At 41.7% G+C, this 13,906-nt stretch overlaps 1 long non-coding RNA gene across 1 annotated transcript in view; it reads right to left on the bottom strand.

Annotated features, from left to right (window-relative positions):
- Nucleotides 1-204: 204 nt before the first annotated feature.
- LOC125964345 (uncharacterized) overlaps nucleotides 205-13,906 on the bottom strand; it is a 56,989-nt gene continuing 43,287 nt past the window's right edge. The window contains exon 3 of the long non-coding RNA XR_007477301.1: nucleotides 205-268. This is a non-coding gene — a long non-coding RNA (uncharacterized LOC125964345). The remainder of the gene's footprint in view (nucleotides 269-13,906) is intronic.

Here is a 13,906-nt window from a genome sequence, read left to right as displayed (position 1 = left end):
TTACCTAGTTATTAAAATCAGAAGCCCAGGAGTTATCTTTAACTCCTTTCACTTCACTAACACTAACATACATTCCCAAGTCCTATTCATTCTACCTCCAAAATGTGTCTTCCATCCATCCACATCTCTCCATCTTCAATGCCACCAATCTATTTCAATCCACCATCCTCTCTTGCATGGAGGATTGCAATAATTGGCTAGTTGGCCTCCTTCTTTTCCATCTTTAGCTCCTTTCCAATCCTTTTGCCACACAAAAGCCAAGAATGACCTTTGAAAAGAGAAGGCAAGACATATCATTTCCTTACTTAAAACCCTTCAGTGGCTGCCTGTTGCAGACAGGTTAGAGTACAACCCTCTACCATGGGTGACCAATTCATCCCGTGTCTTGCCCAGGACTTTGCTGATCTAAGCACTAAAAGTCCCACATCTCAGGAAACTCCTCAGTTCTGGGCAATAGGGGTGACTGGTCACATTAAGCATGGCCTGTAAGGCCTTACAGAAAGTGACTCCTGCCTGCCTCATGGCCTCGTTTCATGCCACTGTCCCCTCAATCATTACACCCTTTGCACACTGGCCTTTGTCAGGTCCTAGAATGTCCCTTTCCCTTCTCAAGGCCTTGCTGGTTAGGCCTGCCTTTCCCTTGGCCTGGAATGCTCTTCCTGTAGCTGGATTTTTCTTATCCTTTAAAGCTCAGTTTAAATGCTCCAGAAAGGACTTCCCTGATCCAAGTTAACCCAATAGTTCCTATCTGCTATTCTCTATTATAACATTCTGCTTCCTTCCTAGAACTTATCATTTTGTCTTGATTCATTTATAATTTACCTATTTATCATCTGTTTCCTACCATTAGAATGTAAGAGGGCAGGAACCTTGTCTGCAGTGTTCACTGTGGTATCCTCCAGCACATAGCATATGGCGAGTGCTCAGATAATATTTACTGAACCAACATTTCAGTCTTGAGCCTCACCCCAACCAAACAACAGGTGGACCCATGCCCTGTAGAGACAGAGATCAAGGTCTTGCAAACACCAGGACATCTGGTTGACCCAGCTCCGCACCACCTCCACCCCTGCTGGTGACTAAGATCTGACCTCAAAAATATGTTGGTTTCTCTGGAGGTCTAGAGAGGTTAAAGGACGTGTCCTAAGTTACATACTCAGTGTACATTTAACATTGGGAAAGCTAAAATCGACATTTCCTGTTTCTCTACCAAGTGAATTCAAATTTCAAAGGATCTTAGTGTAGGAAGAAACCTCTAGATCCCATTTGCTTTGGTCCTTCAAAGTAGACTCTATAATTTGCGTGCTACAACTCAGGGAATATAGCCGGTATTCTGTAGTAACTATAAATGGAATATAAACCTTAAAAGTTGAGAATCACTATGTTGTACACCTGTAATGTATATAATATTGTACATCAACTATACTTCAATTAAAAAAAAAAAAGACTCTATCGCTATTTAAAAGACAAGACGTCTGGAGCCAAGAGCAATAATTGACTTTTCCAAGGTCACATAACTATTGAAAGGCAAGGAAGAACTTCATTCTTAGTCTGTTTCTGGTTTTCAATCTTTTTTTATTCTGGATTTTGTATAACCATGCAATCAAGTATCTGTTCCATATCGAACATGTTAGCAAATGCTTTAAAAGAGAGAGAAAACAAAGTGGATGCAGAGATACCTCAGGAGTGACAAATTATTTAATTTTTTTAAAATTTATTTTTATTTATTTTTTATTTTTGGCTGCATTGGGTCTTCATTGCTGTGCGTGGGCTTTCTCTAGCTGCAGAGAGCGGGGGGGCTACTCTTTGTTGTGGCGCACGGGCTCCTCACTGCGGTGGCTTCCCTCGTTGCAGAGCACGGGCTCTAGGCGCAAGGGCTTCAGTAGTTGCAGCACACGGGCTCAGTAGTTGTGGCGCACGGGCTTAGATGCTCCGTGGCATGTGGGATCCTCCTGGACCAGGGTTCGAACCCGTGTCCCCTGCATCGGCAGTCGGATTCTTAACCACTGTGCCACCAGCGAAGTCCCAGACAAATTATTTAAACAGATGCAATGCTGTTGTTCCTGATTTATTAATTCATTCAACAAATATCTGTCCGCTATATGCCATGAATTTTCTGGACACTGGGGATGCAGCAAAGAATATAACAAATCTTCTCTGCCCTCCTAGAGCTTACATTCTAGTGTGGGAGACAGAAGATAACAAATAAATATATTTTTATGTGTAAGGAGTCTCAGGTGGTCAAAGTGCTATAAGAAAAATACAGCAGGGTAAGGAGAGAGTGACAGGCGGGGAGCACAGATGCTTTAAATAAGATGGTCAGGGAAAGACACTCAAGTAAGATACCACTTGAACAGTGGTCTGAGTGAATTCAGGGCAGGCACTAGAGGAAGAACGTTCCAGGCCAGGGAGAACAGAAGGGCAATGGCCCTGAGGCAGCATAGCTCTTGGCAGGTTCTAGGGAATGCCCAGGGGCCCTGTGATTGGAGTGGAGGAAGCCGGAAGGAGGAAGAAAGGTCACATAGGGAGCTGGGACCAGATCCTGCTGGCAACTGCTCTTCGAAACTACTCCCTTTTAAACTGACATATCTTTATAACGCAAATATTTACAAAGCTAGGCCTTGGAGAGGGGGGTTTTATTGAATCTGTTTCAATACGTTAGCAAGCACCGCAGGATTCGCTCTTCTTCCCCCATTTCTTGTTGTTAGAATGTTAATCTGTCTAAATCCATTCAGCTCCACTTCTTTGAAAATCAGTCACCTAGTGCTTGCAGCTAAAAAAGGAGACCAACTAATACATCTCAACAGAGCAGATAGTGGAGGCCACGCCCACGGATCAAGATCTCTGTAGAAAACCTAGCTATTGTTCAGCCAATACTTTCATGTTGGTTTCTAAAAATAAGAATCTGAGTCATCCTTTCCTCAGCCAGAGAGAACTTTACTCCTTTTACCCCCGTGGCTCCTGATTGGTTAACACATTACTCAGCAGCGGGTGGGCAGGGCCGTCAGCTTCCCCCACTGTATGTGGTATGGCCGTGAGCGAGAAAGGTGAACTGGCTGGGAAGTCAAGCCTAAGTCAAACCCTGTCCTCACCACAGTCCCACTTTTATTTTTTAATTTTTTGGCCACACGGCTTGCGGGATCTTAGTTCCCCCACCAGGGATCAAAGCCAAGGCCCCTGCATTGGAAGCCGGAGTCCTAACCACTGCGCAGCCAGGGAATTCCCCACAAGATAGTTTTAACCAGTTTACTTGACTTTTTTCAGCTTCAGTTTCCTCCTCTGTAAAAGGGGGATATTAATGTATATTAGTTTTCTACTGCTGCGTAACAAATTGCACACATCAAGAGGACTGGAACAACGCCTGTTTATTGTCTCGCAGTTTTGTAGGTCAGAAGTCCCGGGTGGCATAACTGGTTTCTCTGGGTCGTCTCACAAGGCTGAAATCAAGGTATCCATCCGCTGTGTTCTCACCTAGAACCCAGGGTCCTCTTCCAAGCGCTTTTTTGTTCTCGGCAGCATTCAGTTCCCTGCAGTTGTAGGTCTGAGAGCTGCAGGCCTCTCTCAGCTCTTTCAGGCGCCTATGTTCCTTCTCTGAGGCCTCTCCATCTTTCAGACCGGGACTGCACATCAAGTCCTTCTAACACTTGGAGTGTCTCTGACTTCTGCTCTCACCCATTTAAGGGCTAACTGCTTTTCAGGGCTCGTGTATTTAGATCAGGCCCACCCAGATAATCCCCCTTTCTTAAGGTCACCTCTGCTATATAACATAAAATAATCACCAGAGTGAAATCTCATCATATTCATAGGTTCTAGGGGTTAGGGCGAGACAGCTTTGGGGGCCATCTTAAAAAATTTTGCCTACAACAAATGCTTTGCTCAGAGAATTTCCCTGAAAATTAGAGATAATGTATGTGTGTAAAATAGTAGACAATCAATTTAGCCACTGTTAACGCATGAGGACCCCTTTGGTGCAGGGAGCAGATAAGTATCTGAGCTACTCAGTGAATCAAGCATAAGACGAGACTGAATTGTCCATGGTAAATACTTATTACGATCTTTCTCATATTTATGGATGTTAAAATAATATTTTGCACATAATAAGTGATCTCTATTTTAATTGGAGCATTGATGTGATGATTTGGAAATTCTATTTGATCTAATTTAACAAGACAAAGATTGAGTTCCTCCCTTATCTTCTGAGTATATTATTAGATTGGCCAAAAAGTTCGTTCAGATTTTTCCGTAAGATATTGCCCGAACGAACTTTTTGGCCAACACAATACTTCTCCCTCCCTTATTAAATAATTTTGGCAAAGCTGCCTCTTCCTCTTCCTTCCTATGTACTTTGGTGGAGTTCATCAACACAGGACTTTGAGCTCAGGCTTTTATAGTACCCAACTGAATTTTGGGAATTGACTTAAGTTCTGTCACCTTAAAAATGAAGAAGGAATGGCCTCTGCACATTACTGAAGGCCCAGAAAAAGTAAAAGGGGGGTGGGATGGGGTTCTGAATTAATTTCAGGATATTGGGGTTGACTGTGTTAACTATGATATGATTAAGGCATAGTTTTCACATCATGACATCATGATGCAAACACAGCATCCATAAGAGCATAAACTCTAGAGCCACGCTGCTAGGGTTCAACTCTTGTCTCTGCTGTATTCTTTCAATGTGGCCTTGGGCAAATTATTTAACCTCTCTGTGCTTAGTTTTCTCACCTGTAGAGCATCTACTTCATAGGGCTGTGGTGAGGCCTGAATTAAATATTTACAAAATGCTCACAGTAGGGCCTGGCATTGAGTAGCAAAAGTGAGTCACTTAAGGCTTCTCTCTTCACCCCCAGCCTAACCTACTCTCTTATCAGACAGTGGCATGGATTTTTCAAATTATGGTTTATTTATTTATTTTGGAATTAGCAATACTTGACATCCTACAAAACTTAAAAGGGTACGAAAAGATAAACAATAAAAACTAAGTTTTTCTCCCACCCAAGGCATCCAGACAGTGGGCTCCCAGAAGCAATACTGATACTATAGTCTCATACATCTTCCTAAGATAGTCTATACACAGACTACAGTATGAACATTTACACGATAATATATCAAGTAGACCATTTTCACAGATATGTTTTTTGGTTTTGTTTTTTATAAATTTATTTGTTTATTATATTTTTGGCTGCGTTGGGTCTTCGTTGCTGCGTGCAGGCTTTCTCTAGTTGCGGTGAGCGGGGGCTACTCTTGGTTGAGGTGCGCGAGCTTCTCATTGTGGTGGCTTCTCTTATTGTGCAGCACAGGCTCCAGGCGTGTGGACTTCAGTAGTTGTGGCACACAGGCTCAGTAGTTGTGGCTCACGGGCTCTAGAGCACAGGCTCAGTAGTTGTGGTGCATGGGTTTAGTTGCTCCGCAGTGTGTGGGATCTTCCCGGACCAGGGCTCGAACCCATGTCCCCTGCATTAGTAGGCAGATTCTTAACCACTGTGCCACCAGGAAAGCCCCACCGATTTGTTTTTAACACAGGTGAGGACATGGTATTCTGTTCTGTGCTGGTGATATCTATCTGCGTTCAACAATATGGCACCCCTGGGACTGACTGTTCCTTGCTGAGAGGCAGCAGTGCCTGTGCCTGGGAGGTGCCAGTGTTTGCCAGGGCATTTAGTTGGTGAAAGAGGTTTTCCTCCTTGGACTAATACTTAAAACTACTCATTCCAGGTAATACTATACTTTGATACTATTCATGTGATAATTAATAGCAGGCAATACTATAGAAGTGACTTTATGTACCAGAATATGAACAACTCTGTTTATTTCGGCACATAATTAGAGGAGAAAGAAGCTGTAAGCCCAGATAAAAATCCATACTTTTTTAAAGTAATAAGGTTTGAATTATAGATATTACATATTGGGTTATATATAGCTGTAGTTTAGATCTTTTTGTACCTTCAACTTGTTTGGTAAGGGCTTTTCAGTTTTTGGAAAATGTGTCTTTGATCTGAGAGGTCATGTACAGTTGACCCTTGAACAACACAGGTGTGAACTGCTCCGTTCACTCGTAGCAGATTTTTTTCAGTAGTAAATATTGATACTATAGTACTACACTATCTGAGGTTGGTTGAATCTGCGGATGCTGGACTGCACATATGGAAGAACTGTGTTTAGGGAGGAACCAGGAACCGGGGATCTGGAGGACCAGCTATAAATTATACACAGATTTTCACCTGCACAGAAGTTTGGCACCCCTAATCTCCGAGTTATTCACAGGTCAACGGTATTTGTTTGGGATCATGGTCCAAGTTGGTTGGAAGTTTGGTAAAACTCTAAGTCTCGGGCTTCCCTGGTGGCGCAGTGGTTGAGGGTCCGCCTGCTGATGCAGGGACGCAGGTTCGTGCCCCGGTCCGGGAAGATCCCACATGCCGCGGAGTGGCTGGGCCCGTGAGCCATGGCCGCTGAACCTGTGCATCGGAGCCTGTGCTCCGCAACAGGAGAGGCCACAACAGTGAGAGGCCCGCGTACCGCAAAAACAAACAAACAAACAAAAACCTCTAAGTCTCAATGCTTTTTCTTTCTTTTCTGGATAAGATTTTGCTCAAATTCCAGTTTTCACTGAATAACATGTAACTAACTCTTCCCTACCTCCCTCATTTTTTCCCATGACAGTGGCATCCAAACCTGTAAGGAATGATATTATGTCATTTGAAGAAAGAATTTGGTTGAAAGCAGCCAAACATGTAGTGTTTCCTTGCTTTTCCCTAATTTGGAAGTCAAAAAATGTACTATCTCCATTTGGCCTTGAGTCTATTCTATAAGGATGATTCCACAGATATTTTAAAAATTCCATACAGCAGCCTAGATATGCTAATCATGGAACTCCTTGCTCATTGGAACTTCAAAATGAGCAGCTAGTGAACTAGCAATACTGAAATCTGCCAGGAGGTGTTCCTGTAAAGTGTGACATTCCTGGGTCAGTGCTTATTTGGTGTTCACCTCTGAGTTATCAAAATTGTTTAATCCTACCTACTTAAGAAGGTGCCCAGGGAATTCCCTGGTGGTCCAGTAATTAAGACGTGGGCTTTCACTGCCGTGGACCTGGGTTCAATCCCTGGTTGGGGAACTAAGATCTCACAAGCCACAAGGCATGGCCAAAAAAAAAAAAAAAAGAAGGTGCCCAACCTGGTGGGATTCTTGTGCTTTTGGCCAATGGCAGTTTATAAGTCCTACTGAGGAAAAAACAGATATGGTGTCTATTATAGACTAAATTGTGTCCCTTCAAAATTCATATGTTGAAGCCCTACCCCCCCCACCCCAATGTAAATGTATTTGGGGATAGGACCTTTAAAGAAGTAACTAAGGTTAAATGAGATTACAAGGGTGACCCTAATCCAATATGACTAGTGTTCTTATAAAAAGGGCAAGAGACACCAGGGATGTGCACAGAGAGAAAATACCATGTGAGGACACAATGAGAAGGTGAAAATCTGCAAGCCAAGGAGAGACACCTCAGGAGAAACCAATCCTGCTGGCACCTTGACCTTGGATTTCCACCCTCCAGAACTGTGAAAAAAAAAATTCTGTTAAGCAACACAGACTATGGAATTTTGTTATGGCAGCCCTAGCCAACTAATACTGTGTGATCTTCAGGAAAAAAAGCTATAGAATTTGAGTAAGTTTTTGAAGATCTCTCCCTTTTGGGAGGATGTAACTCTTTGGGATGAGTTGACTCTTGTCATCGACTAGACAAATGAAGCCATGAACTGCCACTGACCGTGACCCTTCCCACGGCTTGGTGTTTATCTTTTCCTTGGAACCTTTTAATCTAATCTGGCCAGAGTTTGTTTCTGTTATTTGCAACCAAAAGAGAAGTAAAACAGGTCTTCAAGTCTTGCCTGAAGACTGACTATATTTCATATATAACTATTATTTTTTAAAATACCTATAGATAATGTTGATTAATAAGTTAATTCTCAATTTTAGGTAGCTAGTAATTTTTTTTTGCAGTTATGTAGTTTTCTCACTCAATAAAAGTCCAAATAAAGTTACAATGTGTTGATGCTAATAAAGAGATTTTAATAAAGAAGAAGGTTGGGGACAATTGATCTAGAACTTTCTGACAGTGTAAGGGCCTCTTTGTGTGGGAATGGCAATGAAACCCAAAAGGTTGATGGGCATACATTTAAGGCAGGAAGTCATGATACCCGCCCAAAGACTGGTGATCTAACCAGATCATCTGCATGGCTCAGTGGAAGTTTTTGGTGGAGATGCTTGGAAGCACACTTGTACAGTTTTGCAGTCTCAATCTGACCCTGCCATACAGAGTAAGCTTTGAGTGGAGCATTCAGATAAGTCACCAGGGAGCTATGCAATGTACTTGAAAGGGTCTGTGCTCCGGTTGAACATGTTTTATAAGGGATTATGTATTCTGGGAGCTTGCTCTGACTATACTCTTCCTTTTGGACAATTACAGGGTGTAGTGGTAGAAGTAGGTGGTACTTTGAAAGCAGACAGACTTCACCCTCCTGTAGAAAAGGACCACTGGGATGTTGGCTATGTCCCTTTCACCCTTAACAATGGTGGATACTTTGAAGAAAGGACAGAAATCCTTATAGAGTAAAAATTGAGAGTCACTAGGGGTTAGATAGGAAGACTTTGATTTTATCATTTCTCTTGAGATTATAGTTTAAATGATTGTAAGTATTGTGAATCATGACCGATCTATTTGAAAGGGCTACCGTGAACTCTGCAAAAGGGAGTCTAAATGAGGGCCCTCAAGTACCATTTGGTACATTTTAACCTATGCATTTATTTAATCAATATAAAAATCTCATTTCCTGCTTTAAGATTATTTGAAATTTTAAGATAAATTATACATAATCATTAAAGTTTATAGAATCAATAATAACTTAGGAATGTGGTATTAACAACTACATACCATCATCCCTTCCCCCACCTTACCTGTACACCTCCCTCTGGTTGACCCACATGAGTCAGAGAAACAAATACTCTCTGAGTTCAGGAGCATTACTAAACCAACCATCCTGTATAGCTGTTAATCCTCAGTCTCACCAATTTGCTGACTTCTTACACCGGCATGCTCTTAAGGCTTTTCAAATATATTTTGAAGATGGACTTCCTTAATCTCTGGTCCTCCTTGCAAAAAATTTTCAACTTGGCCTAGTTCTCTATCACAGAAGACTCCTGAATCCCAATCTAATCCAGTGGTTTCAGCTTTTGGTGTTTCAGACATTCTTTGAAACAATTGGGGGATTCTTTGCCATCTGGGAAAAATTGCTGTTTTCAGGTAATATCACTCAAAATGAAGATGGCCTTTTATCTCTTTCTAAAATTGGGAAAAGTTATTTCATTTTAACTTGAAAATACAAAGACACTTGGGTAGACGTGTGTCTTGACCAGCATAATATTTGACTTGCTTTTCAAGCTACCACAGAGACAACAGATACCCAACACAGGGAGCAGATACGTCCCTCTCCTTGAAACCCTAACTTAATGCCAGCAAATAATTCCACACAGACCATTACTTCTATTTTTGTTCATTCATTTTCATCTGAAATAACAAAGAATGATCAGATCCCCGGGTCTATTATCTGAAGCAAGTTTAGGAAATGGAAGACCAAGAACTACAATATCAATCTGGATTGATGAATGTTGGGAACTCCTTGCTAATCACAAAATTTTATTATGTGATCTGATGTGGTCTTTCTCTAAAGCATGTTTCACTACAACTAATAAACAGTAATAATAAACAATCCATATGTTCAGAGTATTTCAGACCCAGTCCAAGAAAGAACTGACTTCAGTAACTACATTCCTTTTGTTGTTCCTTGTATCTATGCAGTTGGTTTCTTTATAAAAATAAAAATGGACTTTTCTCTTCAGTGACCATTAAATGTTTAATTTGCCAATTCCTTTGCACTGCGTGACTAGTCATATTCTGCTAAAGATGTTATGCACTTGAAAGAGGTGGCTACTTGGATACAAACTGCCACAAATGAGAAATAGCCTGTACTCCAGCCTCATTTTCAACCGAGAGCATGTTTTCTCATAGACACAACATGCTAAACGCTGGATGGGTCCCCTTCACAATTCCACAGACTATTTGAACCTAAAATGTCAGCTCAGGGCTTCCCTGGTGGCGCAGTTGTTGAGAATCCGTCTGCCAAGGCAGGGGACACGGGTTCGAGCCCTGGTCTGGGAATATCCCACATGCCGTGGAGCGACTAAGCCTGTGCGCCACAGCTATTGAGCCTGTGCTCCAGAGCCCGTGAGCCACAACTGCTGAGCCCACGTGCCACAACTACTGAAGCCCTTGCGCCTAGAGCCCGTGCTCTGCAACAAGAGAAGCCACCGCAATGAGAAGTCTGCGTACTGCAACGAAGAGTAGCCCCCGCTCGCCACAACTAGAGAAAGCCCACGCGCACCAACGAAGACCCAGTACAGCCAAAAATAAATAAATAAATAAATTTAAAATGTCAGCTCAGTCAACGTGACATATGTTTTCCCACCATTGCTGACACGGTTGTGCTATTGCTCCAATTCTTTCTCTTTGTGGAATTTACATTTCCTGTTTGAAATCACCAACTACGGCTGATGCCTTTGGTTTTTTTTTTTTTTTTTTTTTTTGGCCGTGCCATGCAGCATGTGGGATCTTAATTCCCTGACCAGGGATCTAACTCACGCCCCCTGTGGTGGAAGCACAGAGTCTTAACCACTGGACCACCAGGGAAGTCCCTATGGTTGAAGTCATTTTTGTCTTTGGAGGGTCAAAACACCCTGGTGTATGAGAGGAGATAAGTATTTTTGGCGATGTCCTTTTCCTGTCCCAGAACTGTGTTTCTGCTCTTCTCTTTCCTCCCATCTGCTAAGTGCAGTTACACCAACTCCCAGGTCTAAAGACTAGCCCATGTGGGTGGTGCCACATTTTTTCTCAGAAGTGTTGCATTTCTGAGTCATACCTTTCCTTGACTGGGAGCTACACTTATCTCTTCATTAGCCATGTTTCCTTTTTTTCTGAAGACGTAACCTGCAGAGGCAGTTTCCTATGTGAAGACCTTCTCCAAGTCACTCTGGGTCCCTGTACTCTGCCACACACGGGTTGATTTATACCCACGTTTCAAGATTCCTTTTCATACTGATTATTGCATGCCCTCCTCACCTCAACCTCTGCTCCATCTGATCTTTATAAATCTTTGAGATATATTTCTTAGGTGTTTAGAGTTCTCTCTTTTTAAAATTAATTAATTAATTAATTAAATTTTGGCCGCGTTGGGTCTTCGTTGCTACGCGTGGGCTTTCTCTAGTTGTGACGAGCGAGGGCTACTCTTCATTGCGGTGTGCGTGGGCTTCTCATTGCGGTGGCTTCTCTTGTTGTGGAGCAGGAGATCTAGGTGCGTGGGCTCAGTAGTTGTGGCTCGCAGGCTCTAGAGCGCAGGCTCAGTGGTTGTGGTGCACAGGCTTAGTTGCTCCGTGGCATGTGGGATCTTCCCAGACCAGGGCTCGAACCCATGTCCCCTGCATTGGCAGGTGGATTTTTTAACCACTGCGCCACCAGGGAAGTCTGGTTTTTAGAGTTCTCTTATTTAGAAATTTTGCTATTGGACTACCTCAGCCTTGCAAAACTATGTTAGTTTGATAGTAATGGGCAATATAAGCGTTCTGCAATTTTTATGGCCCATAGAAATCAAGTCATGGACTCAGAAAGAGAAAGTTTTGTTGGAAAAATCTCAAACAATACCCTTCGTAATGGTTATGAATTTTATGGTGGAAGTGGAGGTAAAAAGTTCTGAAAACTCAACAGAAAAAAGCTACCATTCTTAGTAAGAGAGACAATAAAGAACTCTCAAGGAAGCTGCAGATTAAAGGAATAGTAAGTGTCTGCCATAGAAAGGGCAGTAATCCTACCAGAAAAGTGACTGCAGATGTTCAAGGCTAGTAAGGCTACAATTTGTAAAAGAAAGTGCACCCATAGAATACTAATTAGATGTATATTCCTGAGGTATTTTATCTATTGATGGTTTGTTTTTGCATTATATCAAAAATATTGTCATATAAAATATTTTCATTATATCAAAAATATTGTCATATATAAATGTCATATAAATTTGTCAAATTTATTGACAAAAATATTGTCAATAAAATATTGTCATATAAAAATATTGTCATAAAAATATTGTCATATAAAATATTGTCATGTATCTCAGGTATCCAAAATGTCAAAAAATAAGCATTTCATGTAACAGCTATCACCTCTACCTATTACATTACCCTACCACTTATGTGACAACCATGGAACTGAATTTGGAGATGAGTCCTGGAATTTTCAGAATAAAAAATATGGAATTCCAAATTACCTTAGTTGGCATTGCTTTTATTTTGAAAATCTTTCCTATTTTTAGGTCCTGTCATGTCTAAGAAGAAAAATTGGAAACTTTGCCCACCTTGGTGTGTCCTAATTAATGAATTGTATTAGAAACAGTATTTCAATGAATAGTCATTTATTCACTCTTTCAATAAACAGGTATTAAACACATAATTGGCTCATGGAAGGCATAGTGCTAAGCACTTGGGCTACAAAAAAGAAGTGGGCAAAATCTTTGCCATTCAGGGCTACAGTCTAATGAAAATAGACAAGGAAACAATTAGTGCATAACAGAGGACTATAGCTAACTCTTACTGAGTGTATCAGAGTAGATTCATAGAGGAGATGATCTTCGAGCTGTCTTGAAGAACGATAAGCAGTTTGCTTTGTGGACTGAGGGAAGGAAGGGCATTCCAGGCAGAAGGAACAGCATTTGCAATGACATGAATGTAAGAAGAGCAGAACAAGAACTGGTTGCCTGATGTGGCTGCATCCCAGGGGACCTTTGGGAGATTAGTGGGAGATGAGACTGGAGAGGCAGGCAGGGTCCAGGCCATGGAAGCTCTAGACCCCTGCTAGGGAATTTAGGCTTTATCAAAGTCAGGAGAAAACTGAAGGATTTCACATAGGAAAGTGAACGATCAGATTAGCATTTTAGGAAGATCTCTCTGGTGGCAATGGAGTAGATGGAGTAAATGGGGCAGGGTCAGACACCAGTGGTTATGAGGTTAGTATGAGAGTTCAAGCAAGAATGGTAATTACTAACATATATTGAGTGCTAACCTTGTGCTAAGCCCATGACATAAGTTATTTAATCCTCACAATGATTCTATAAGGTAGTATATTAGTCAGGGCAAGTTAGGTTATGCTGTGACAGGAAACAACCCCAAAGTCTCAGTGGCATAAAACAACCAAAATAATTCTTTGCTTCTACCACATGTGCCATGCAGGTTGGCCAGGGAGCAATGCTCCTCGTAGCCACAAAGAAACCCAGGATAATGGAGACTTCATCTCAATATATACCTCACAGCAGTGAGAGGGGATCATCATCCCAGCTGTAGGCAGGGAGCGTGGTTCATTGTGTATAGGCTCTCGAAGCTTCTGCCCAAGTGTCACATGGCCATAACCAACTCCAGGGGAGAAGGGAAGTGCAACCCTACCATGAGTCCAAAAGGAGAACCAGAAATATTCAGACACCAGCACTAATTACTACCACATCCTGTTCTGAGCATAGAATAAAACTGCACATTTCTGACCTGCTTTTTTCTTTTTCTTTCCTTTAATGGTTTACTTAATTTTATTTATTTATTTATTTTAACATCTTTATTGGAGTATAACTGCTTTACAATAGTGTGTTAGTTTCTGCTGTATAACAAAGTGAATCAGCTATACATATACATGTATCCCCATTTCTCCTCCCTCTTGCTCTGACCTGCTTTTGAAGTTGGATATGGCCAGCCGTGTGACCTAATTCGGCCAAAGAAATGGAAGAAGCTTTGAAAACTAGGAGTCTTTAAGAACTAAGAACTGGAACAAAAT

This window comes from Orcinus orca, chromosome 4, assembly GCF_937001465.1.
Source record: "Orcinus orca chromosome 4, mOrcOrc1.1, whole genome shotgun sequence".
Lineage (NCBI taxonomy): Eukaryota > Metazoa > Chordata > Mammalia > Artiodactyla > Delphinidae > Orcinus > Orcinus orca.
The sequence above is the reverse complement of the archived record's forward strand: the minus strand, read 5'-3'. Positions and strand labels throughout refer to the sequence as shown.